This window comes from Schistocerca piceifrons, chromosome 3 (assembly GCF_021461385.2).
Source record: "Schistocerca piceifrons isolate TAMUIC-IGC-003096 chromosome 3, iqSchPice1.1, whole genome shotgun sequence".
NCBI lineage: Eukaryota > Metazoa > Arthropoda > Insecta > Orthoptera > Acrididae > Schistocerca > Schistocerca piceifrons.
Genome location: NC_060140.1, coordinates 772976076 through 773002791, shown reverse-complemented (window position 1 = coordinate 773002791; position 26716 = coordinate 772976076).

The following is a 26716-nucleotide window of genomic DNA, read 5'->3' as shown; positions in this document are numbered from 1 at the left end:
CTTTACCCGTTCGAATCGCCTTCCTATGGCGATACGATCGTAACGATGAACTAGCACATTCCCCATTCTGGTAATACAGCTTCATTAAAATCGCCTTTTCAGGTAACGTTAACATGCTGCGACTGCTGGCGCATTTGATTCTCTCTCTCATTACAACTCCTTTTATACACGATTGCCATGCGCAGTCACTGACGTTTTGCTGTCAAGCGCCATCTGTCAGACATTTTGTGAACTTTGTTTTTTTTATTCTAATAAAACCCCATGTCATTCCAAGCTTGTGTGTCAATTTGTACCTCTCTATCTACATTATTCCGTGGTTTATTAAGTTTTCAAATTTATACTGACTTTTTGATCACCCGGTACGTTTTAATGCCTCTTACTGACAGGGGCTTGAAACCAGACCATTAGCTACCGAGATCAATGCTTTTATCAGCTGAGTTATTCTATTACACTTCATGGCCACTCTAAAACTCATATAGCCAATACCTGTCTCCTCTTGCACAAGCACGTCAAACAGTTGTAAGCATAGACGTCTACAAGAGGAGGGGGGGATGCAGACGGTGGCCGTTGTCCCCTCCAGGAATCTGGAGTACAGACTTAATTCATTACAGAATTTTCAAGCGTTTCTGGAGTGACTCTTCCTAACTCTTCTGAGCAACAGGTTTAATACTGACGAACGCTGAGGGAAACACAGATTGTTCACGGAAAACTACATAGTCTTCATGTCACGTTGACTCTTTCGGTAATGTTTTGCGGTCATGGTGAACTTGAGTCTCATAAGAATCCCCAACGTTTCTGTGACTGTTGCTCGTACAGCTCTCAGCGAGCTACAGAGAGGGACACTTCGAACACCCAACGCATTATAAGCATCTGTGGAGTTCACCTGCCCGACATCCAAGTCCCACAAGCATATCCTCCTCCCCTACTTGGTTGGGGCAAAAAAAGACCTGTAAAGGCTTGCTGAGATTGCTTTCAGTTTTACACGGAATAAAGGTTGGTTGTAGTAAACTCTAGAGAACACCCTGCAGTGCAGGAGTTTGGACCAAATGCATCAGTTGGAATGCAGGACTTTAATTTTATGTGCTAGAAAGAAGGAAAAAATCTGAAATTTCAAGATCGAAGATATGTTCTTTCCGGGACTTTGTACCCACTCAAGCCTTACGAGGTGCAACAAAGCGCAACATAGAGTTAATAGAGTTACGAATAAAGTCCATTTGCCGTAGCTCCACAATAATATGTCAAACCGTGTAGATTATGACCATCTTGGATCAGTCCTTGTGTGATAAAAGTCGGTTCTAGCGATCAATTTGATGGCTGTTTTGGAAGCTGTCCTACATTCATCTGGTCGAACGCCAACCAAACAAATGTAACTTTCAGAATAAATGTGTTACAGCTTTTAATATCTGCTTCACCAAATAATCTTTAATTATGCTGAACAAATTATGCTGAACAACATTAAAAATTAGAAGTCATCAAACATCCATTAATATGATTGGATGTTGTGTTTTGTGGAAAAGGTTGGTATGGATGGCACCAATGTTGAATAAGAGGTTTTAGTCTGTTTTCTCTTTTTACATTTGCATATGGCATATCGTTACCTTTAAAGTATAAGAACAGTCTCCTTCCAAGATATTGGCTGGATAGCTATTGAACGTGTGAGTTACAAGTTTTGTACATTTCCTGTAAAATTTGTAAAAAATTGAAGGTTTTAGAAGCTAGCAGCATTTATAAAAATTTTTGCGGACGCCCATGGTTGTAAGAACGTTGACCACGATAGGCAAGACTTTTTTTAAAGTCATCAGTTTCGACTGGTTTCATGGTTCCGTCCGCCATATTTGACAAACTTATGTTAATATTTCACCTCTACTTAATATTCTGCATGATCTAGTCTTTGTCTGCCTCACGCATTCCCCTCGCCCACCCCCTACTGCATCCTTCTAGCGCCAGGTTCACTATTGCTGGTCGCTGTAGAAGAACTTCCACTAATTGGTCGCATCTTCTGGTAACGCTCTTCCACTGACGTTATCCTAATCTATTCCTTTTATTACTTCACATAGTACGTTATCTGTTTAATTTTCAGCATTATTTGATAGCACGACATGGGAAGTCCTTCCCGTTTCTTCTTCTGTGAATTTCGGGTAGTCCACGTTTCACTCCATACAGTACTATGCTTTAGATGTGCACTTTAAGAAAATTCTTCCTAAGTTCAACATCGCTGTATGATATCGCTAGGGCTCTTTTATTTACGAAATCTGTCTATGCCTGTGTCCATTTCCTTTACATATATTCCTTGTTCTGCCATCCTGTGTAACGCTGGTTCTAGATAGGAGAATCATATACTTATAGTCTGTAGGTGTTTTTCCTTTACGAATGTTTCACTGTTCCTAAGTGTTGGTTTCTCACGTGCCACTGAATTACCAGGAAAATTTCACTATTTTCGAGTGGTTTCTTGCTATACTTTAAATCTGTGAAACACGGAATGACACGTTACGATTACAGACTATGTCAATCATAAATATATACATTTGATAGCACTTTCGGTTTTTTGACACACAAAACATTTCAGCATAATTTGTCATTCGTAAAACAAAACAAAAAATGTTTAATCTGACCAGAAAAGCAAGACAAAGACGAATGAAGAACACGGCTCACATAAATACAAAAAAGTTTTGAATTTCAGAAGGGTCTATTATCTATAACACGAAACGGATGAACCAACAGAAATGCAAGAAAAATATGTTTTTGATAAGAAAAGAGAAAAGTAAAGCGATAGCAAACATTAATTTGCATGAAGATCAAGGCACACGTAACCTTTAGAAGCGGTATCGGGACTTTTCATTCATTTATGTACTTTATATTATATCGCCGAATGCTCATGGCTAATTTTCAGTCTTTATGCCAATATTCTTAAGTTTTCTTTATACCTGATTTGCCTATGCACTACAGCATCGTCTGGTAACAGCTTCTGAGAACTATAAACTCTTTGTGCCAGATCATTTACATATATCGTGTACAACGACGGCCTTGTCACATTTCCTTGACGTACACCGTACGCCACTTAAGCGTGTGTCTGTTCTCCGCATTAAGAACGTTTTATGGGCACTGTGATAGAATGCCTTCGACCATGTGGACGTGCACTGTCCTGCTGAGAAACCACATCACCTTCCTGTCGGAGAAATGGAAGTAACACATAGATAACAGCGCGTGCAGTATTGCGGGCGCTGGTTACTTTACCCTGCAGAAACATCGAATGTGACCACGAGCTGTAACTGACACCCCCCCCCTCCTCCCTCCCACACACACACTACGAAGCCTGGAGTGGGGCCTATGTATCGATTGCGAATGCACTATGGAATAAGCAGCTCACCAGGTCTACGTCGTATACGTGTGGGTCCATCACTTGCAAATCGATAGAATGTACTCATCAATGACGACAACAGAGAGCCATTCCACTCGCGAGTCAATTTTTTCACGACATTAGAGTAGCCACGCTTGGCGGTGTCGTGGTTTCACTGGTAGTCTGACCAGAGGCACACGTGATTTTAATCCTGCTGTAAGCAGACGGTTCCCAACGATCCCTGATGTTAGAGCAGGTGCAACATGTTTTCGGATTTCCTCCCCGGATGATGTTCAGTCGGCAACCACTGCTCGCACAATACGTCGAACAGACCACTGTTATAAGCAGCGACACACCACCGACCGTGACTAAAATATGCAACAATCTGTCGATATGTCAGTTCAGAATCCCGCACGCCGACCACTGTTAAAAGCAGCGACACACCACCGACTGTGCCTAAAATGTGCAGCAATCCCTTGATATGTCAGTCCAGAATCCAGCAGGCCGAAAATACGAATTCACTTAAATGGCTGAAGCTGTTCAACAAGTGTACGTGATCGTCGTTGGGGCATGGTTGTACCCTAGAATGACTGTTACAAACACTGTTCAGCTCCAAACTCAGCGTAGTTACTGCCTCCAGACACAAAACAGGGGCCTCCTGAGTGCCATCTGATCGCCGATGATCGTGACAAGTGAATCACTAACAGTACAGCTCCCCATTATGCACATATAGCTCTAGTACTAGACTGTGTTGCATATTTTCTTCGACAGTGTAGTTTCTTGTGCAGGGTAATACAGAAAGAAAGAAGAGATTCTGATTCTTTATTAAAAACTATGAAAGACAAAGACAGTTTGCTCATGTCACTGGATAGAGGAACGTTCATAGTTTTATGTTTGCACATACACCATGCCGTACTCTCAACTTGAGCACTATGCGTTGCTCGAGTAACATCGAAACGGTAGTTCCTTTCGCTCCATACACGTATCAGTAGGTCCCTGTTTATTGAAGCGACAGTTTCAAAAACTCGATTTCTCAGCTACTCAAGAGTAGTAGCCATAGGTGGAACAAAGATGCTACCTTTTACGTAACGCTGTAGAAAAAAATCACTGGGTGCGAGGTCTAGTAATCTGCGTGGCCAAAAGCAATGAACAAGATCTTGTTGTTTACCTCTCCCAATCCAACTTTGTGGAATCGTATTGTTAAGATAACACCGCACCGCAGCTGACAGTGAGGCGAGGCGCGGTCATGCATAAAAATGATATCATTGGAACCATCGTGAAGCTGAGGAAACAGCCAATTATGTAGCATGTCCAAGTATTCCTGTCAGAGTTTCCTGAGAAAAAAAAAGGTTCATAAACTTCTTGAACACAAACGGCACAAAACTGCATCAGTTTCGGCGAGTCTCGTTCATGTTCCGTGACGACGCCAGTGTTTTGTACATTCCAATTTTTACATTATGACGCTTACTTCACCCGATAGATGAAATATCGATTTGTCTGGAAAAAAAAAATGTTTAAATGTGTGTGAATGCTTAAGGGACGGTCCATAGACCTACACACTACTTAAACTAGCTTAAACTAACTTTCGCTAAGAACAACACACACACATCCATACCCGAGGGATGACTCGAGCCTTCGAACCTCCAGCGGGGGGCTCGGGAGGAGGGGGGGGGGCGCACAATCAGTGACATGGCGCCTCTAACCGCGGCGATTCGTCTGAAAAAAGGTTCGTTCGGAAAAGGTGTCCTCTCCGATATTCTGGAGAAATGAAAAGCAAAATAAGTACCTTCGTTTATGGTCGCCGGGACACAGTTGTTACAGCAACTGTAATTTGTAAGGCTTCATAAGCAGGCGTCGTTTCAGAACACGCCAAACTGTTGTTTGATGAAGCAGGAGTTCATGGTCTGCACGTCTTGTCGACTTCCGAGGGCGTTTTGTGAACATGTTTCGGATACGCTCGACATTTTCATCGGAAATGTGTGGCCGACCAGTGCTCTTCCCTTTGCGCATTCCACCAGTTTCCAAGAATACTGTATGCCAGATGTAAATCTGCTTGTGAAGAAGCGGCTTCTTATTGAATCGACGGCGGAATCCATATTGTACTTGAACAATGGGTTGATTTCGCTCAGATCCTAGCACAAAAAAACGATTTGTCTTATGGTGTCGTCGCCAAGTTGGAACAAACAAACAGCAGTGCAGCTGTCTCAAAATTTTGAATCTTCCTCTATCTAGTGAAGTGCGTAGTGTGTTTCTATCTTTTACAGTTTGTCTGTAATGAACAACTGTAAATTGTTCTTTCTTTTTGAGTCAGCCGGTATATCTCGGTGGATAATGTTTTGAGTATTAGCAACATTGAAAAATACCATTCTGCTTACTACATTTTAAATAAATCTCGCCTCTGCAAAAACTGTCCAACAAACGTCATCGTCATCAACTATTTGACATTTAGAGTTGGATAAAGCCCTCCTGAAGATTTATCCGTACATTAAGATCTTCTCTTATACGTATCCCTGTTATCCCAACGTGTCTCCTAAGGTCAAATTCCCAATATGTAGAGCAATTCCTTTTGTATATACCTGTTGTTCTTATGACGAAATGCATTTCATGAAAATTTATGCACATGTGATAAAATGTAAGAAACGGGAATTAGTAGTTTGCAAAGATCACTCTGTGGAGTCTGTAATCCCTAACACAGTACTCGTTAAAGCCAGTGCTATGGTAAATGAGCGAGATTCACCTTATGAGAAAGGATTTTCGCATAGATATCGACCGCGTGCACCTGAATGGTGGCAAATCAGACTTACATTCACTCTGTAATAACAGTGATCCGTCAAGTAAGTTCAAAATGCAATCACACGTCAGGTTGGATCAAAAGCAAACCAGAAGGTGCTACCAATGTGACAATAATACGGTCGCAGGCCTAATTAGGCATTAACTGAGTTTCTTCCCTGTACAAGTTGGCATACACTCATGCAAAACAACAAGTTGTAACACTGCATGATATAGTGGACTTTTAGAACCAGAAAATCTATTGAACTGATACTTTCACGTTCTGTACTGATATGGAAAATCATGAATAGATAACACTACACTATAATGTTTACTACAAAACTTTATGCTGTCTATTAAGCTGATTAAAATCGGGCATAGGCTACCCTAGAAATTGTACTTTCATGCCACACACAAAATGTCAATTTTGATAAAGATGAAACACTGATAAATTTTGATTTTTATATTGACTTTAACTTTTGCTGGTCAAACCAATTTAGAACACTTCAGAATTCAAATGAATGGGGCGGGGGGGGGGGGGGGGGGGGGGGGCTAAAACTGTTATGATCGCCGTATTTAAAAAAAAAATTTACTGAATTTATTATTCATTCAAGATTTCCAGTATATAAGTTACTACTCTTATCATATTATTTACTGCTCATTTAAATGCCTTTAAATCTGTCTCGAAATAATAAACTTCATTACTATATCAATACTAAAGTTATCTTTCGACTTCGTTAGACCTTCGCTATTCATTTATTGGTTCATTAACAAAACATTTCTTTAAACACCATTCTGATATAGCTAGTTCTGCAAATAATTATTATTAACACAATTTTTAATTTTCATTTCGGGACACTCGGAGTGCACAACGTTTGGAAGGACGTGAGTATAATTAAATGATGGAAAAGTTCTGGTAAAATTTAGGTTATTATTACACCAAACAAACAAAGTTCACTCTCTGATCCATACGGATACAATACTAAAGGTTTCAACCTGCTAGTATCGATGCGGCGGTTGGCGGGCGGCAAGATGGCGAGGCACAGAGCACTCATACAACCACAGTTATGGCTCTTGACGTATCGGCACTTTAATTCTTCTTAGCGTCGCACTACTTTTCCATTTAGTGCTTATGAAATTTTGCCATGCTGTCTGGGAGTTGGACCGGCAGACCCGAGGCTCAGTGAAGCTATGTCTTCCAGGAGAGCCTCCTCGCTCCAGAAGGTGTTGCTCAAACCAGTGCCAAACTCGAATTACTACTGTGCCCGTTGTGCCGTGCAGTGCCCGCGCGCATTTTTGCCGCGCTCGCCTGCCATCCCCCTTTTACCGCTCCCTGACAGGGCGGCTATTCACCCGAGGTTTTTCATTCTACATATCCTAACACATTGCCTACGTATGGACTAGACGCACAGTTACAATTTTAAACATCTTACAACAGTTTCAACATTTGTTACATTTCAATTCAATTACAATATTACTTGACATTTAACATAAACATTAATATTCACATTGAAACTTATTTACAGTTTTCTTAACATAATGGCATGAAACAAAAAGAAATTAAATCAGAACCTCAATTACACAAGTTTATCGTAAAATCATATGAAAAGAATTACTTATATGTACAATAGTACAGAGTCGTTGTTGCTGCAAGTCCACTTTCTAGAAACTATGGTCCACGAGTTTTTGCAGATGATTTTTTTTTTCTGCCCAGGCCCATCAGCCCACACAACTGGACTTGAAATTCGTGAGCTAATCTGTCGGCGGGGCCAGCCGCGGTGACCCAACAGATAAGCCTCCACGTGTGGGCTCAAGGTCGCGGTTGTGCCACTGCCGACGCCACGCAAGGCCACGTCGACAGCCCCTGCCAAACACAGGCGGCGAAACAAGAGAAAAAAAACTTGCTTCGCGGAACCAACTGTTACTGCTAATGCAGCGCGTCGGAGGATGAAGAAAATAAATGAGACTTAGAATTAGTCATCTCAGTCTTTTCTTTGTTCGTACATTTGAGCTGCTCATACAGAATAGTGGGAGATAGCGACGTGAGTCTCACTCGAATAGAATCACTATAGTCGACATAAACGTCTTGAGATATTCAGGCACTGTCTACACACTTATGGATAATTCTCATCTACTGTTCCGTCTCAGCTGCAATTTTTTCAATTAATTTACATGAGCGTTCTTTAATCCCTAGGAGAATCCATTCGAGATAATTATCAATTATTGTGCCGTTTCAGCTGCAAATTTATAGTTGGATTACTTGTTCCAGTCACTCTGGATCATCCTCAGACGGAAGTAGTTGCGTCAGCAACCCGTCATCTCTATTCAGAACCACATATCAGAGTGTTCTGCAACTGAGGCGCAACAATAAATGAGAAATATCTCGAATAGTATCTCCTACGAATTAACGAATGGTGATCAGATGCACCAGCCAGCTCTTAGCTGGGATTACACACGCCGGTTTAAAGAAAGTATACATCTCTATTTTTGACACACTACACATATATTACGCCTACTACTTAACGTGATCCGTTCCACAGTTACCTAAAACAGGTCGTGTAAACTCGTCTATATTGCTAAGCAACTGACCTGCAACCTAAAACCCAGAACCCGGGCCGGCCGCAGTGGCCGAGCGGTTCTAGGCGCTTCAGTTCGGAACGACGCTTCTGGTACGGTCGCAGGTTCGAATCCTGCCTCGAGCATGGATGTGTGTGATGTCCTTAGGTTAGTTAGGTTTAAGTAGTTCTAAGTCTAGGGGACTGATGACCTCAGATGTTAAGTCCCATAGTGCTCAGAGCCATTTCAACCATTTGAACCAGAACCCGGCCCAGTTGCAGATTGCCTCTCTTATCCACTATCAGAGACAACAGAAGTTTGATTTTCAATCATCCGCGTGATTATTGAACGAATTTAAAAGTCATAATCTACTCATTAAGAGGTATAATACTTTTTAACAAAAAGTCATAATCTACTCACTAAGAGGTATAATACTTTTTTAACAAAATAAGGCAAGTACTATGGTGAGATACAGTGTGTTTTTACTCGTGGAAGCGTGACTGACAGCGTGAAAATAAATTTTATTCAGCCAGTGTTTCAGGATGATAGCACTTAACTACTTGCAACAAACGTTACGCATAATTTCAGACCTTTCTGAAACTTTTCCGCTGACACACCACACTATATAATGAAAGGAATAAAAAAAATGGAAATGAGCGTTTGGCGTCATTGGCCGGGAGGCTCCTTGCGGGGCACGTTCGGCCGCCTTGGTGCAGGTCTTATTACTTTCGACGCCACATTAGGCGACCTGAGCGCCAGATGGGGATGAAATTATGATGAAGACAACACAACACTCAGTCCCTGAGCGGAGAAAATTCCCTGACCCAGCCGTGAATCGAATCCGTGCCCTTAGGGCGCTAATCCGTCGCGCTGACCTCTCAGCTATCGTGGCGGACAAAGGAAGAAAATACGCTATGTGATCAAAAGTATCCGGACACCCCAAAAAACATACGTTTTTCATGTTAGGTGCATTGTGCTGCCAGCTACTGCCAGGTGCTCAATATCAGCGATCTCAGTACTCATTACACATCGTGAGAGAGCAGAATGGGGCGCCCCGCGGAACTCACGGACTTTGAAGTGCTCTGGTGATTGGACGTCACATCTGTCATACGTCTGTATCTGAGATTTCCACACTCCTAAACATCCCTAGGTCCACTGTTCCCGATGTGATAGTGAAGCGGAAACGTGAAGGGACACGTACAGCGCAAAAGCATACAGGCCGACCTTGTCTGTTGGCTGACAGAGACCGCCGACTGTTGAAGAGGGTCGTAATGTGTAATAGGCAGACATCTATCCAGACCGTTACACAGGAATTCCCAACTGCAACCGGATCCACTGCAGGTACTATGACAGTTAGGTGGGAAGTGAGAGAACTTGGATTTCATGATCGAGCGACTGCTCATAAGCTACACATCTCGCCGGTAAATCTCAAACGACGCCTCGTTTGGTGTAAGGAGCGTAAACATTATACGATTGGGCATTGGAAAAACGTTGTGTGGAGTGACGCATCACGGTACACAATGTGGCGATCCGACGCTAGGGTGTGAGTATGCTGAATACCCGGTGAGCGACATCTGCCAGCGTGTGTAGTTGCAATAGTAAAGTTCGGAGGCGGTGGTTTTATTCTGCATCGCTTGTTGTTTTGCGTGACACTATCATTGCACGGGGATACATTGATGTTTTAAGCACATTCTTGCTTCCTCCTGTTGAAGACCAATTCCGGGATGGCGACTGCATCTTTCAACACATTCGAGCACCTGTTCATAATGCACGGCCTGTGGCGGAGTGGTTATACGACAGTGACATCCCTGGTAATGGACTTGCCTGCACAGAGTCGTGACCTGAATCTTATAGAACTACTTTGAGATGTTTTGGAAAGCCGACTTCGTGCCAGGCCTCACTGACAGACATCGATACCTCTCCTCAGTGCAGCGCTCCGAGAAGAATGGGCTGCGATTCCCCAAGAAACCTTCCTGATTGAACGTATGCCTGCGTGAGTGGAAGCCGTCATCGAGTCTAAGGGTTGAATTCCAGCATTACCGATGAAGGGTGCCACGAACTTGTATGTCATTTTCAGCCACGTGTTCAAAATGGTTGAAATGGCTCTAAGCACTATGGGACTTAACATCTGAGGTCATCAGTCCCCTAGAACTTAGAACTACTTAAATGTAACTAACCTAAGGACATAACACACATCCATGCCCGAGGCAGGTTGCGAACCTGCGACCGCAGGAGGCACGCGGTTCCGGACTAAAGCGCCTAGAACCACGCGGCCACAGCGGCCGGCTCAGCCACGTGTCCGAATACTTTTGATCACATAGTGTATATCGTCCATCACATTTTCGCTGTCCGTGTAGTAAAACTTAAGTAGCAGACTTGACGTTCTAATTTATTACTTTTTCACTGCCGACTTTATTCGCAACAGATTTTCCAGACAGTATCGGCGAATGCTGACGGTTAGATAGATAGATCGTTTAACTGAGATGGTACTGAATAGAACTGGGGAGACGAGAAATTTGTGGCACAACCTAACTGAAGGAAAGGCTCCGTTGACAGTACACGTTCCGACACATTAAGGGATCACCACAGTGCTAATCTGCAGGGACGTGTTGGAGGATAAAAAGCGTAGGGGGAGACCAAGCAATGAATACAGCAAGGAGATTCAGAAGAAAGTAGGTTACAGCAGTTATTGGAAGATGAAGAGGCTTCCACAGGATAGAGTAGCACCGTGCGCTGCAACAAAACAGTCTTCGGACCGAAGACAACAGCACGACACTCCGTATATACCACTGAAAGTACCTGCAAAACTATATCGTGGTACGACACACATTTCAAGAGCTATGACGTCGCAGACATTATGATGCTAAAGAACTTCCTTTTTCTTAAAATTACCATCAGTGTATTCATACAGTGATTCATAATGAAAGCACCAAACCTTTTTCTGAATTTTTTCTCGCTTAAATTCTTAACATCAGATATCTAATACGTTAACACAGTTGTAAAGCAATCAGACGTTTGAATCTGTTTTATACATGGCAGTTTGTTTTATTGAAGAACCAGGGGTCAATGGTGCTTGTTCAGAAATTAAAAAAAGTGATTAATATGAAAGGTGAAGTAAGAGGTAATGCTTCAGTTACACCTCAGATATAAAGTCACAGAGGAATTAAAAACATTAGCTGTTAGTGGGCGCTTCAGTCCCGAACCGCGCTGCTGCTACAGTCGCAGGTTCGAATCCTGCCTCGGGGATGGATGTTTGTGATGTCCTTAGGTTAGTTAGGTTTAAGTAGTTCTAAGTCTAGGGGACTGATGACGTCAGATGTTAAGTCCCAGAGTGCTCAGAGCCATTTGAACCATTTTGTTAGTGGGCATTGTGTGGGATCCTGCCCACTCGTGTAACATGGGGTGCCTAGGAAGCTGCTTTCCCGGATAGCTAAACAACCATATACTTAAATTGTGTTTCTACAAAGATGGATCGCAAACAAATGGGGAAATGCAAATAATCAATGTCCTTCGATATATACAATTTCCATGCAAGCAAATCGCACAAGTTAGTAAGTTCACTGCTATATAATTTATATTACAGTTCGTCTTCTAGTGCGGCTCTTGTAGTGCGGCCGAGGCTACCTGCAGCGGCTGTTATATTCTCTTCGTATAGGTGCCGCTCCTGACATGGTGCGGTCCTATTGGCTGACGTCGTCTCGCAGCCTTCTAGCCTGTTACGTTCCAGGCCGACGTGCCGGCGCTTGATGTAAAGCCGGAAGGCATTGATTTATATCAATAGTGCAGGTTGAATATTTGTGCCAGACTGGGATTCAAACCCAGGTTTCCTGCTTACGAGGCAGATGTTCTGACCATTATGCCATTTAAACACAGTGGTCACCACAATCGCACGCACTACCCTAGCACGCCTTCCACTAGACCGAAGTTCTCAACCTATACCACACACTCCCGATGCAGTGCCCCTGATTCATACTGGCTGAAGGCTCAAAACTGTGTCCGTTCTTTCAGATGTGTCAGAAAGAAGAGACACTACACATACAATTACAGTGATGAACGACAATGATCCCTTCAGTGCAGATGCAACCAAGCTCAATTCTTACAGGAATTAGAGATGCTGTGAGTAATGAGACTAACGAACAGGGGCATTACATCAGCAATACATATATGGTACAATTTGAGAATTTCGGTCTGATGGGAGCCGTGCTACGGCAGACTGTGTGGTTGTGGTAACCGCTGTACCTGGATGACGTAGTGGTCAGCACATCATCCTTGTAAACAGGATACCCTGGTTCGAATTCCAGTCTGGATCACTGGCGGCTAATGTCTAATTCCTTTTTGTCTTGATTCATAGAGGCTGCAGGATCAAAATGGTGTCGTCCGAAAGAAAAGTAACCACATATATCAAATATAAAGTATTTGTAAGCCTTCACCAGTTCTCAAGTTCACTCTAAACTAAACGTTTGCTGCTTACCAGCTCCAACAATCACAGTCCCGATACTACGCATTTTCTAACAGGAGCCTTATAATTTTGAGGGCCGCGGTAGAACTCGAGTGGATGCGCCTCATGCACATACTAACAGTGCATAGCATATAAAAATCGGCCACTAACAATTTTTACGCGATATAGAAAGAACATGTTAACGTAATAAATTATCCCCTGTCTTTGAAGGCTAATTAATTTAAAGTAAGATTTTAATCAACTTTTTAATTGTCTTTCGAAATTTAAATTTAAATTAGTCCTGCAACCATTCACAAGTTCCGATAAAACATGAGTAGTGAAAATTCTGATTCCAGTAAGGAAAGTAGTGGGTGGTATCCAGTACACGCCAAACCGTGGAACTCGACGGCTTTTATACGAGGTTTGTGAAATTAATTAACCACCGTCTGCAGGCCCGCTCACAGTCTCATCGAACTACCGATTTCTCCATAAGAGGATAAATTTCTGACATCTTAGCAATTAAAAATAATAATGAGACGTGTTCGAGGAGACGTTTAGTAACCAGTCTTCTTTCATGAGATTTAATGACTTCTACAGTGAGCAATGGCATCGATATCGCTAAATTCAATTACACTTCGCCTCCAGTACAGCTCCAGAAGAAAAGTAATGATATCACTTGCTTCTTCTCGATAAAGAATAGAAACAAAACAACAGAACGCAGCATGGAGATCAACCTCACAGAGTACAATAGCCTGCCATCATACAAACAATGTCACTCCGGTCAATAAATTGATCAAATGGCAGTATATATATATATATATATATATATATGTACACTGTCAAAGTTGAGCTGGGAAGGTAAGGGAATTAGAGTTAATGGAAGAAGGCTTACCAACTTGAGATTCGCTGATGATATTGCCTTACTGGCCAAAGACTTCGCAGAGCTCCAAAACTTAGTTACAGATCTTGCATCGGAATGTCAGCTGTTGGCTTCAACATGAACCTTTCCAAAACAAAAGTAACGTCCAACAAATGGGTCCCAGCTGGAGATGTGAAAGTCAACGACAGTCTACTAGAAGAGGTCAGTGAATATGTCTACCTCGGCCAGATTATAAATATGAAGGGACACATAAGGCCAGAAATCTATCGACGCATCAAGCTTGGCTGGCAAGCATTTGGGAAGAATTCAAAAGCATTCAGATAAAAAATGCCAGTAAATTTGAAGAAAGCAGTATTTGATCAATGCATTCTTCCTGTGATGACGTATGACTGCGAGACATGGACACTGAACTCATTTACAAAAGGGAAACCTAGGACAGCACAGAGAGCCATGGAGAGATCAATGCTGGGCTATACAAGAAAGGATAGGAAAGGGGCAGGTGACATCCGGTCTGTGACGAAGGTTAGTGATATCTTAGAGACAGTAGGTTCCTTGAAATGGCAGTCGGCTGGCCACGTCGCAAGAAAAAAGACAACAGATGGACGAAGTTAGTACTGGAGTGGAGTCCGAGAGAGCACCAGAGGCCTAGAGGAAGACCACCAGACAGATGGGACAAAGACATCAAGAAGATCGCTGGTAACACCTGGCAGAGAACGCCCAAGACCGTCCCACTTGGAGAAGACTGCTGAAAGCCTACCTGAATCCACGACTCGAAGAGGCCACATCATTTAATGATTGAATTGGCTGATGATGATGATGATGATATATATAGTTTGTATGATGGCAGCCTATTGCACTCTGTGAGTCTGATCTCCATGCTGCGTTCTGTGGTTTCTATTCTTTATCGTAAAGCAGCAAATGATAACATTACCTTTATTCTGGAGCTGCGCTGGAGACGAAGTGTAATTGAATTTAGCGTTATCGATGCACTGTAGAAGTCATTGAATCTCATGACAGAAGATTGATTACTAAACGTCTCTCCGAACATTATTACTATAATATACCTTTTATTAGGTTTCACTTGGTATGCAAAGCAATATACAAGTGAAACGTAATAAAAGGTTATTATAGTAACTCACTATTGAAGTCATTGAATCTCATGACAGAAGATTGATTACTAAACGTCTCTCCGAACATTATTATTATAATACACCTTTTATTATGTATCACTTGGTACGGAAAGCAATATACAAGTGAAACATAATAAAAGGTTATTACAGTAATAAACTGAATACGTACTTTTAACAATATTTCTATTAAACGTCTGGAAATGTGACGGAGACAAGTGCTTCACACTTCAGCCATTTTTATTCCTTTTTAACACTGAATCTTAGCAGTTTCTGTGTGTGATGTATTTGATTGGCAATGCTATTTTTAGTTGCTAACGAATCGCAATTTCTTAATGTACATCGAAAGGCCACATCTACAATGTTATTGCTGTAATGGAATAGTTTTGAGGGCATCGTAACACAGCAATATCTGGTGTACCGGCCTCTAAATTTCTCATCTACCCGATTACGTTTTTCCAGATATATATATATATATATATATATATATATATATATATATATATATATATATATATATATATATATATAGGTTAGGTTAGGTTAGGTTAGGTTAGGTTAATATATATATATATATATATATATATAGGATAAAGCCAATTTCCTGCTACGAACAGCGTGAATATGGACGGTTCTGGAATGAGAACACGAACGAGACAGTCTACACAACTCGTAAAGAACGTGATTCCTCTGCCAGTAGAGCTCCATGGAGGTAATATGCTTACAGATGTAACAGCCAGATCTTCGAAGAAGAAAGATTTTTCATGGGAGACTTACAAGAGGAGCCTTCAAAAATACATGTAAATAATAATTTATGACTGCAGGGAGTGGCCGGCAGCTGTGGCCGAGCGGTTCTAGACGCTTCAGTCCAGAAACGCGATGCTGCTATGGTCGCAGGTTCAAATCCTGCCTCTGGCATGGATGTGTATGATCAGTCGCCTAGAACTTAGAACTAATTAAACCTAACTAACCTAAGGACATCACACACATCCACGCCCGAGGCACGATTCGAACCTGCGACCGTAGCGGTCGCTCGGTTCCAGACTGTAGCGACTAGAACCGCACGGCCACTCTGGACGGCCAGATGTTAAGTCCCATAGTGCTTAGAGCCATTTTGAACTGCTGGGAGTGCTGCTGAAAGTTTTGATTTGTATTTAGCACCTCGACTATGCGGCTTATTAAGTTCACCGAAACAATGATGGAGGAAAGACGTAATATGACGTTTGCCTGCTTGCTGTAACACATTCACCTTTCCTCATTTTCTCTAGACTGCTCTTCTTATTTTACACGTGTTCAGTCGCCTGGAAGTTCGTACTCTATGGTATGAACACCTGTAAAGATGTGCTGTAAAAAGTCATAGTTGCCATAGTAACCGTTTATAATTTATGGAATGGGGCGAGAGATACAGTTCTCAACATACGTAAACAATTTATCGCATAGGATCAGCATCAGTATCAGACTGTTAGCCAACGATGCCTTAGTCTACAGTGAAGTATTCTCCCGCTTGATCATAAAGAAAGACAAAAAGGTTGGGCAACATCTCCAGTTGGTAGAATGAATGAGAGCTCTTCTAAAACGAGCTAACACAAAATAACGCCTACAAAAACGTAATTGCGATAGTATGAATCTCGATAATATCCGATTAAAACATTAGTGATGAACATCTGGCCGTCACATCATTTAAACAGACTGACACAAAATAGGAGCCTGCGTTCAGTGACTGGTATCCGCAGTTTTTTGGGCACAGTGGTCCCTTCGATGGGCAACTGGTCTCCATAGTTGTTTGGCGCAGTGATCCCTTCGATCGCAAGTGATGTTCGAGGGGATCACTGTGCCAAACAACTACGGAAACCAGTCACTGAATGCTGGCCCCAATTTCGAAGGGGCCAGAGGTGGGCTTATTGATACTCGTCGGTCAGGTGACCTGAAGATGGCGTGATGTAGCGATGAAACTGGTTACTCAAATAAAATAACTACTGGAAATTTAGACGGTTGATGATTTTCTTCTACATTTTGTATCAAAAAGGCGAGGCCCACCAACCATCTGTATAAAGATGGACTTACAGGAACTTGACTAGTTATTTGATGACCATTTCCCCCAGTTATTTTGGAAATCCCCATGGAATGTTATCTCTACCTTCTGATTTATTTTATCTTAAATCTTCCAGAGCTCTTTTAGATTATAACTCCAACACTGCACCACTATGATTTCTTTATAGACTCGCGTTTCTTCTTCTTATACATTCCTTCAACTGCATTTAACAGTGGAATTCTCATTGCTTTCTTAATACGTTACCCCCCCCCCCCCCCTCCGTCCTTTCTCTTAATTGCATTGAAGGATGTTTTTCTATATGCTGAGTCACTCCTTCTAATGATCATTTCACTCACGATTTCTTCATATTTTCGCTGCAGCCATATCGTCTTGACCGGCCTGCTCTTCTTATTTACGAGTATTTCATTCCTCAGTGATTTGTATTGCTGTATTGCAGTCTTTCCTTGAACATTTTCTTAACTTCCTACTTTCGTTAAACAGTTGCAGTATTTCTTCTATTGCCAAAGATTTCTCCGAAGTTGCCTTCATCGTACCTATTTCTGACTGTCCACATTCTGTAATTGCCGTTTTTAGAGATGTCCACTACATTTCCACTGAAGTGCCAACTTATCTCAGCAGCCACATCCTTAACGAACTTCAATCGTGGCTTATCATTCCCTCATTCCTTATTGCTTCTGTATCCCACATCCGTCCATACTAATTCTTCCGTATGACATTCCTTAACTTCAGTCTACTCTTCATCATTACTAAAAAGGTCTGTATCTGTTGGGTACTTCTTACGATTCAATATCTGATTTCGGAATCTCTGTCTGACAACGATGTAATCCAGCTGGAATCTCCCCATATGTCCATGGCTTTTCCCAGTACACAAGCACCTCCTCTTGAGATTCGCAAACAAAACATTGACTGTTGCCATCTGAATTTATTGCAGAACAGAATTAGTGTTTCTCCTGTCTCATTGCTACTGCCTTGCCCACATTCTCCCGTAACCACTCTCTTCTATTCGTTCCCCTAGCACTGTGTTCCATTTCACTTTAAATGTTGAACTACCATTTCGGTATTCTCATATACTTAGCCCCCCCAGTTAGCCGTGCGGCCTCACGCACTGCTTTACGGACTGGGAAGGAGCGCCTGGTCCCCGGCATGAATCCGCCCGGCGGACTTGTGTCTAGGTCCGGTGAGCCGGCCAGTCTGTGGATGGTTTTTAGGCGGTTTTCCATCTGCCTCGGCGAATCCAGGCTGGTTCCCCTTATTCCGCCTCAGCTACACTATCTCGGCGATTGCTGCGCAAACAATTTCTACACGTACTCGTACAACACCATTACTCTACCACGCAAACGTAGGGGTTACGCTCGTCTGGTGTAAGACGTTCCCTGTGGGGTCCACCGGGGGCCGAACCGCACAATAACCCTGGGTTTGGTGTGGGGCGGCCGAGGGGTGAAGTGGACTGCGGTAGTCGTCGCAAGGTTGTGGAACACTGCGTCATCTATGAGGGAGGAGCCTCTCCGTCGTTTGTAGGTCCCTGGTTAACATACAATACAATACAATACAATATAATCCTTATATACCTTATATGCCTCTCCATTTTCTGCTTTCGATGTCGTCACGTGTACCTGAATTGTCGTTGTCGGCGTTGGTTTGCTGTCGTATCTAATGAGAACAACCCTATCACCGAACTGTTCACAGTAGCTCACTTTCTGCCCTACTTCCCATTCATAATGAATCTTACTTCCGTTATACCATTTTCTGGTGCAGTTTATATTACCATACATTCGCCTGACCAGAACTCCTTGTTGTTGTTGTTGTGGTTTTCAGTCCTGAGACTGGTTTGATGCAGCTCTCCATGCTACTCTATCCTGTGCAAGCTTCTTCATCTCCCAGTACCTACTGCAACCTACATCCTTCTGAATCTGCTTAGTGTATTCATCTCTTGGTCTCCCTCTACGATTTTTACCCTCCACGCTGCCCTCCAATACTAAATTGGTGATGCCTTGATGCCTCAGAACATGTCATACCAACCGATCCCTTCTTCTGGTCAAGCTGTGCCACGAAGTTCTCTTCTCCCCAATCCTATTCAATACTTCCTCATTAGTTATGTGATCTACCCATCTAATCTTCAGCATTCTTCTGTAGCACCACATTTCGAAAGCTTTTATTCTCTTCTTGTCCAAACTATTTATCGGCCATGTTTCACTTCCATACATGGCTACACTCCATACAAATACTTTGAGAAATGACTTCCTGACACTTAAATCTATACTCGATGTTAACAAAGTTCTCTTCTTCAGAAAAGCTTTCCTTGACATTGCCAGTCTACATTTTATATCCTCTCTACTTCGACCATCATCAGTTATTTTGCTCCCCAAAGAGCAAAACTCCTTTACTACTTTAAGTGTCTCATTTCCTAATCTAATTCCCTCAGCATCACCCGACTTAATTCGACTACATTCCATTATCAAATGGCTCTGAGCACCATGGGACTGAACATCTGTGGTCATCAGTCCCCTAGAACTTAGAACTACTTAAACCTAACTAACCTAAGGACATCACACATATCCATGCCCGAGGCAGGATTCGAACCTGAGACCGTAGCAGTCGCGCGGTTCCGGACTGAGCGCCTAGAACCGCTAGACCACCGCAGCCGGCATTCCATTATCCTCGTTTTGCTTTTGTTGATGTTCATCTTATATCCTCCTTTCAAGACGCGATCCATTCCATTCAGCTGCTCTTCCAAGTCCTTTGCTGTCTCTGACAGTGTTACAATGTCATCGGCAAACCTTAAAGTTTTTATTTCTTCTAAATGGATTTTAATACCTACTCCGAATTTTTCGTTTGTTTCCTTTCCTGCTTGCTCAATATACAGATTGAATAACATCGGGGATAGGCTACAACCCTGTCTCACTCCCTTCCCAACCACCGCTTCCCTTTCATGTCCCTCGACTCTTATAACTGCCATCTGGTTTCTGTACAAATTGTAAATAGCCTTTCGCTCCCTGTATTTTACCCCTGCCACCTTTAGAATTTGAAAGAGAGTGTTCCAGTCAACATTGTCAAAAGCTTTCTCTAAGTCTACAAATGCTAGAAACGTAGGTTTGCCTTTCCTTAATCTTTCTTCTAAGATAAGTCTCAATGTCAGTATTGCCTCACGTGTCCCAACATTTCTACGGAATCCAAACTGATCTTCCCCGAGGTCGGCTTCTACCGGTTTTTCCATTCGTCTGTAAAGAATTCGCGTTAGTATTTTGCACCCGTGACTTACTGATAGTTCGGTAATTTTCACATCTGTCGACACCTGCTTTCTTTGCGATTGGGATTATTATATTCTTCTTGAAGTCTGAGGGTATTTCGCCCGTTTCATACATCTTGCTCACCAGATGGTAGAGTTTTGTCAGGACTAGCTCTCCCAAGGTCGTCAGTAGTTCCAATGGAATGTTGTCTACTCCGGGGGCCTTGCTTCGACTCAGGTCCTTCAGTGCTCTGTCAAACTCTTCACACAGTATCGTATCTCCCATTTCATCTTCATCTACATCCTCTTCCATTTCCACAATATTGTCCTCAAGTACATCGCCGTTGTATAGACCCTCTATATACTCCTTCCACCTTTCTGCTTTCCCTTCTTTGCTTAGAACTGGGTTTCCATCTGAGCTCTTGATGTTCATACAAGTGGTTCTCTTATCTACAAAGATCTCTTTAATTTTCCTGTAGGCAGTATCTATCTTACCGCTAGTGAGATAAGCCTCTACATCTTTACATTTGTCCTCTAGCCATCCCTGCTTAGCCATTTTGCACTTCCTGTCGATCTCATTTTTGAGACGTTTGTATTCCTTTTTGCCTGCTTCATTTACTGCATTTTTATATTTTCTCCTTTCATCAATTAAATTCAATATTTCTTCTGTTACCCAAGGATTTCTACTAGCCCTCGTCTTTTTACCTACTTGATCCTCTGCTGCCTTCACTATTTCATCCCTCAAAGCTACCCATTCTTCTTCTACTGTATTTCTTTCCCCCATTCCTGTCAGTTGTTCCCTTATGCTCTCCCTGAAACTCTGTACAACCTCTGGTTCTTTCAGTTTATCCAGGTGCCATCTCCTTAAGTTCCCACCTTTTTGCATTTTCTTCAGTTTTAATCTACAGGTCATAACCAAAAGATTGTGGTCAGAGTCCACATCTGCCCCTGGAAATGTCTTACAATTTAAAACCTGGTTCCTAAATCTCTGTCTTACCATTATATAATCTATCTGATACCTTCTAGTATCTCCAGGGTTCTTCCATGTATACAACCTTCTTTCATGATTCTTAAACCAAGTGTTAGCTATGATTAACTTGTGCTCTGTGCAAAATTCTACCAGGCGGCTTCCTCTTTCACTTCTTAGCCCCAATCCATATTCACCTACTACGTTTCCTTCCCTCCCTTTTCCTACTACCGAATTCCAGTCACCCATGACTGTTAAATTTTCGTCTCCCTTAACTATCTGAATAATTTCTTTTATTTCATCATACATTTCTTCAATTTCTTCGTCATCTGCAGAGCTAGTTGGCATATAAACTTGTACTACTGTAGTAGGTGTGGGCTTCGTGTCTATCTTGGCCACAATAATGCGTTCACTATGCTGTTTGTAGTAGCTTACCTGCATTCCTATTTTCCTATTCATTATTAAACCTACTCCTGCATTACCCCTATTTGATTTTGTGTTTATAACCCTGCAGTCACCTGACCAGAAGTCTTGTTCCTCCTGCCACCGAACTTCACTAATTCCCACTATATCTAACTTTAACCTATCCATTTCCCTTTTTAAATTTTCTAACCTACCTGCCCGATTAAGTGATCTGACATTCCACGCTCCGATCCGTAGAACGTCAGTTTTCTTTCTCCTGATAACGACATCCTCTTGAGTAGTCCCCGCCCGGAGATCCGAATGGGGAACTATTTTACCTCCGGAATACTTTACCCAAGAGGACGCCACCATCATTTATCCATACAGTAAAGCTGCATGCCCTCGGGAAAAATTACGGCCGTAGTTTCCCATTGCTTTCAGCCGTTCGCAGTACCAGCACAGCAAGGCCGTTTTGGTTATTGTTACAAGGTCAGATCAGGCAATCATCCAGATTGTTGCCCTTGCAACTACTGAAAAGGCTGCTGCCCCTCTTCAGGAACCACACGTTTGTCTGGCCTCTCAACAGATACCCCTCCGTTGTAGTTGCACCTACGGTACGGCTATCTGTATCGCTGAGGCACGCATCCTCCCCACCAACGGCAAGGTCCATGGTTCATGGGGGGAGGTAAACTCCTTATTTGGTTTCCATTTCACTTCGCTGACACCCATTATACCTAGACAGAGCCTTTGTATATATCTTTGCAGATTTTCTGGCTTTCCTACTTCTTTCAAACTTTTGACATTCCATATTCCTTCTTGTAGAATTTATCTCTTCGTTTGTAACTCCATCTTTTCTCATGATCATCTCCACCTTGGCAGTCCCTTCCTGGAGATTCAAATGGGGGACTAATACAGAATTTCTTGCCAATGGAGAGATCATCATGAGATTTTTTCAATTTCGGATCACATACTCTGTGGATTTATGTGCCTTAAATGCAATGGTTTCTGTTGCCTTCTGCATCCTCATGCGCGCTTGATCGCTGTTGGTTTTCCCGGCTATTTGGACAGTTTTCTACCCCAAGGGCAAGAGAGTGCCAATAAACTCATCCCAGTCTTCCGTCCTCTTTGAGAAAGTTATTGGCAGAGTGAAGATGACTTATTATGCAGGAAGTCTGCAGCCGCCATTGTAGATTATTTTTACTAAAAACGCAAGTAGTTGCTTGGTTCGAACCCAAGACCTATTACGTTTTGACTACTAGAAGACGCTGATCCCCTTCTTTCCGTCACTGTTCTCGGCATTCGGTCTGGACGGATGTCACATGACACCCCTTCACGTTCATCGTTGAATAGTTCACTCCGGTTTTTTTTATAATTAATAAGTAAACTAAACTAAACTCCATCCGAACAGGCCTTGGAAGGCCCAATGGTAGCGACCTGCCGCCGTGTCATCCTCAGCCCACAGGCGTCACTGGATGCGGATATGGAGGGGCATATGGTCAGCACACCACTCTCCTGACCGTATGTCAGTTTCCGAGACCGGAGCCGCTTCTCAATCAAGTAGCTCCTCAGTTTGCCTCACAAGGGCTGAGTGCACCCCGCTTGCCAACAGCGCTCGGCAGACCGGATGGTCACCCATCCAAGTGCTAGCTCAGCCCGACAGCGCTAACTTCGGTGATCTGACGAGAACCGGTGTTAACACTGCGGCAAGGCCGTTGGCCTTTTATTATTAATACCGTGAGAAAATAAAACTTAATAACGCTCCGAATTGAGCTGTTCCAGGAACATGTGGCTGGTATTGTCTATATACGAGACGAAAGTCGAAGCACCACTAGCTGTTACAGAGTCTCGGGCGAGTCTGACTGTGGAAGAGGAAGTGAAAAAACTGTCTACCGGAGTGCGTCGGCGAGCAGCTAGTCATTGTACTGCAGTCATAGAGGAGCGACGTGGCAGCACAGAGCTACAGGCAACGAGTGCGGGCTGTCTCTTTCCATTTGTCGCTGGCGTTTACGGAGTGGGGTGCGCTGGTAAATGTTATGCTTGTCATGTTGCGGAAAGGACAGATGCAAAAGTGAATGGATTATGCTGTGCTTCCAAGAAAATAACCGCCACGCCAGTGATTGCCAGAACTGAAGTTGTTGTCTGTTTACCGTACTTCACAGTGATCTTCTGTTCTATTAGATGCTATTCAGTCTGTTTTCCTCTATACTGCTGTGGGATGGTACTGCAGTGCGGCGGGCAGGTAAAGTGTGGTTCATCTGTGTTTGAGCGACGTCGTTTGGCAGATACAGCTGTCATTGTGGCTTATCATGGCGTTGCCCTTCTTAGTTGTACTTCTTCTGTCATGTTTTTGTCATCGACTGGGCTAGTTTGTCTCCTAGTAACAGGTCATGTTTTGTTAAACAGTGTATATTTCTGTACTTCTCTTTAATGTAACTGAGAGGCTTGTTTTGGATGCCAAGATTCTTTGTCACTCGTCCCCCGTGTAAAATTAGTATTAAGTTTGGCTTTCCATATTTATTACGTATTACAGGTGCATGTCTTTTAAGTGATGTAAAGGAATGTGATGTTTCATTGAAAGTTAATTTTTGATGGTTGCCACCATTTGATTGTTTTAAAATATTTACTACGCTCGTATTGCCGAGATGGTGGTATATAAGTGAGAACTATAGAGGTAAATTTCCTAAGAATTTAACTATTGTATAATTTAGTGTGCTAGTTATGCTACGCTACATGAAGAAGACACGTATTTGTTACGTAATGTTTTTGGAGTTATGTGTCGAAGAGTGGCTTTAACCCTTTGTTTCCTGACATAAGAAAAAATTTACTTTTTAACATTTTCTTTGCAGAATTTATGCTATTGTGGCCTCAAATGACGGTAGGATTTTTTGTAAAATTTTATTTTATTTTTCACAACTTTTTTCTCTCCTGGTACTTAGAAGTACCGTCAGACTCCATGTACAGAATCACAACATGCGCAGAAAAATGCTCCAATTTTTATAACTTGTACCTTATTCCACATAAATAATAAATATTTTTACAATAGAAAATTAATTAACCGAAATATGATATTTCTGAATTTTTTTTTAAATTTCGCATAAATTTATTCTAGAGCAACTTCACAATACATAGTAACTTAGCTATACATTTTTGACAGTATATACATGTCACATATTTAGTGATACCTCATGAAATTGTAGGAAACAGTTCTTTTTCTCATTCCAGCACAAATACACTTTACATGTACTACATTGTGAATGTGGTCTCGACTGAATTTTATTTTTCGCTCACATTTCGCATCGTCCTCTTTTACAACCGAACACTACAAAATGGTTTCCTCGGTTGCCAAGACGTACATCCTTCGGAACAGAAAAGTTATCCTTCCTTCTCTTTGGGAGAGTTATTTCATCTTTACCAGAGTTTCTCTTTTTGAGATTTGGCAATTGCTGTTCATTCATTAGCCCTAGTGCCACAGCACACCTGAATTCCAGCAGTGGCAGTGCCCCATGTAGATAACTGAAAATGACGTAAGCATTGACAGAAGCAATTTCTATTGCTCCCCAGAAGAGACGGTACCACCATTTCTTTGATCGCTTGTCAAGACCATAAGTTGAATGTAATCTGTCTGCATGATCCACACCACCCATGTTTTAATTGTAATCACATACAATAACTGGACATGGTATAGTCATACTAGTTCCATCTTTCTGTTTTCTTGTCACTACGCTCTGTTCAATGCCATGGAAGTTTGACGCAAAATATACTACTTTATTTTCCTTCCATTGAAATACTGTTAGGTCTAAAGATCACTCGCTGTGATTTGATTTACACATTTTTCTTTAGGTAAATTCCCTGGCAAACCTTTCCTGTTTGTTCTAATTGTTCCACAGGCAAATGTATTTACCAATTTCTGTGTGAGAAAAAGTGGACAGAACAACTAGTGAACGGTAACGCATTGTTGCTACAATAAAGTGTTCGCACAACCTGACGGTACTAAGAAGTCCGCTTTCTATTTTCCACTTTATCTCATTCCCTTGTAACGTAATGCTTCAAACTATTATAAAAAAACAAAGAAGGTAAGTACGTACAATGGAAAACTCATCGGAAGTTTCAATAAATTGCGCACAAATTCAGGCAACACCATGGAAACAAGCACATACAATCTTCTGTTTTCACAGCAGCGCGCGAAAAACAATTTCAAGCTCTGAGCGGCAGAGAGGTCTATGTATTGCACAATAACATCTATGAAACAGTAGAGCAGAGTTACTGTTACGTACCGACAGGGTCTCAGATCACGAAACTGCACCACGAGATAATAATTAGAGTCAAAACTTACTGGTACTTTTAAGTACCGTCAGGCAACAAAGGGTTAAAGGAAATTGAGAAGTCACTTGTAAATGTCTTTAGTGATTCACAAGTAAAAAGATTTGTTTTTCATATTGGTAAATGTGATTAAATGAAGACAGCTATTAAACTGTTATGATCAAAGATTGTGAAATTGCTCTTACCGTGAACTACAGTATGATGCTCATGTGTTTATCGATAAATAATTACTTACGTCCAGTGAAACCACCAGCAGGCTCCAGTCTCCATGCCCACACTCGCTACAGGCTCAGAATACAACTTGTATTGAATGATGGATAAGGTCCCACACACAGAGAGGAATGTTAAGTATATCGAAAATACCTTTGCAACAAAATAAAATGCTTTATCAACATATGTAAGAGATCAGTTACGCAATACTGTCATATTTCATTTCTTAGTAACAGTAAAAAAAAAGAACAATACACATGGTTCACATAACAGCACTACTGGTAAAACTAGGAGATTACGGAGTACTTATCAATGACTTAAATTTAATATCGATACTACACTTTATAAGGCAGTATGAAACCTAAAATTAAATATTTCTACATCTAAAGGGTCTGTGTTGCTTATTAAAATACATGCATCTTACTACTGAT